The sequence below is a fragment of the Ranitomeya imitator genome, chromosome 7 (assembly GCF_032444005.1).
Source record: "Ranitomeya imitator isolate aRanImi1 chromosome 7, aRanImi1.pri, whole genome shotgun sequence".
In the NCBI taxonomy this organism is placed as follows: Eukaryota; Metazoa; Chordata; class Amphibia; order Anura; family Dendrobatidae; genus Ranitomeya; species Ranitomeya imitator.
In genome coordinates, this window is record NC_091288.1 from 108,433,622 (window position 1) to 108,436,171 (window position 2,550).

The window sequence follows — 2,550 nt, forward strand, 5'->3', positions numbered from 1 at the left end:
AGATGCATTAAAAGAGGCATAGATGCTCATGAGGAGAACATAATTTTACCTCTATACAAGTCACTAGTTCGACCACACTTAGAATACTGTGCACAGTTCTGGTCTCCGGTGTATAAGAAAGACATAGCTGAACTGGAGCTGGTGCAGAAAAGAGCGACCAAGGTTATTAGAGGACTGGGGGGTCTACAATACCAAGATAGGTTATTACACTTGGGGCTATTTAGTTTGGAAAAACGAAGACTAAGGGGTGATCTTATTTTAATGTATAAATATATGAGGGGACAGTACAAAGACCTTTCTGATGATCTTTTTAATCATAGACCTGAGACAGGACAAGGGGGCATCCTCTACGTCTGGAGGAAAGAAGGTTTAAGCATAATAACAGACGCTGATTCTTTACTGTAAGAGCAGTGAGACTATGGAACTCTCTGCCGTATGATGTTGTAATGAGTGATTCATTACTTAAATTTAAGAGGGGACTGGATACATTTCTGGAAAAGTATAATGTTACAGGGTATATACACTAGATTCCTTGATAGGGCGTTGATCCAGGGAACTAGTCTGATTGCCGTATGTGGAGTCGGGAAGGAATTTTTTCCCCAAAGTGGAGCTTACTCTTTGCCACATGTGGTTTTTTTTGCCTTCCTCTGGAACAACATGTTAGGGCAAGTTAGGTTAGGCTATGGGTTGAACTAGATGGACTTAAAGTCTTCCTTCAACCTTAATAACTATGTAACTATATGTAAGAATAAAGAGGTCCCCATGCTGTTTTTCCTAATTATTTAAATAGATAATTTAAAAAAACGGCATGGGTCACCCCATTTTTTACAATCAACCAAACTAAAGCAGACAGCTGGGGGTTGGTGTTCTCAGGCTGGTAATGGGCCATGGATATAGTTCTCCCTGACCTAAAAATAGCAACCGCCCAGAAAAGACCAATTCTGGCATTTTGCCCTCTTCCCACTTGCCCTGTGGCAGTGGCAAGTTGGATTCAGATTTGTATTGTCTGGTACTATCAAGCCCACTGCTTAGTAATGGAGAGGCATCTATAAGACACCAATCCATTGCTAATAGAAAAGAAGAGCAGCATCCATACCGGGTGATAGAGATCCAAGAAACGATTTATTCTGCCATCAAAGGTTACAACGTTTCGGCCATGGTGGCCTTTGTCAAGTACACACAATCTCAGTAGTGGCCATCTTTAAATAGTGTGGAGCCTACATGGGCACCAATCACCATCAAGGGGCGGCCTTTATTAAATATACATAAACATAAAAAATTAGTGCTTAAATTACTTGCGACATCCAATCACAGACCCAATAATACCCCAATCACATAACCCATAACAGAAAATATGAACAGAAACAGTACAGAAAAACATAGCATCCCTTCACAGGCCAATATCTGTGTTCGTTGTTCCGTTGTCATGGTGAGGCTTCATCCAATCATATGCATTTGATAGGGCAAACCCCTTCCTTGTCCAATCACCAAACGTTAGAGAAAAGGGCGCAAAGTCTGTGACCCTCCAATGATAACCAACCTGCAGGAGAAAACCCACATGGCCATAGAACGCCGGCGCACGCGCACGAAGCACACCACACGGCCGATCATGAGACCGCCCCGTGGTGCCGCCCAGTGCGCACGCGCCAGACATCACAGGCCAGGCGCCGGCGCCGGAGAGAGAAGACACAGCGAACACCGCATGGCCGACACCGGAGACACCACAGCGTATCAGCGCCAGGGTCTCCGGTCCGCCCACACGCGACACTGCGCCTGCGCCCACAGGCTAACCGCAGACATAGCCAAATCCATGGCAACTACATTCCCTGCTAACAAGCAATGATTACATAGCAATTTTGACAGACAAGGAACACAGGGAGGAAAAAACACCCAAAAAGAAGGGAGAATTTACATAATAACGGCCTCCGTCTGTTCCCAGGGTGCCAAATCACAGACTAATCTGTAAAAGAAGAAGGGAAAAGAGGGGAAGAAAAAGGGGGAAAGGGGAAAAAAAGGAGGGGGAGAAGAAATATCAAAATTAATAAAATTTAATAAAATTTGCAAAAATTGCAAAAAATAGCACATAATTAAAAATACACAGAGGGGAAACACCTACCCTAAATGAGCACGGGGGAACAAGAACATCATTAATTGAGACTGAATCTACAACCTATCTCATATATCAGATATCCATTTATTCAACTATATTATTCAACTATGTCATACAAATCTGTAGATTATAATCTACATTAAGGCCTTTGGGCTGTAGCGTCTCTAATACTGAGATCCACCTCAACTCCTTCTGTTTCAATTTGAGTGTCCTGTCACCCCCTCTCCTCAGAGCAGGAACCCCATCAATGACTCTAAAACGCAGCTGATTGATGGAATGTCTACATTCACTAAAATGCTTTGGAATTGGTAAATCCTGTAAATTTGTACGTATCGTACTCTTGTGCTTACTTATCCTTGTTCTTATTTCTCTCGTTGTTTCACCAACGTACATTAGTCCACATGGGCACACTATTAAATAGATAACAAATTTTGATGAAC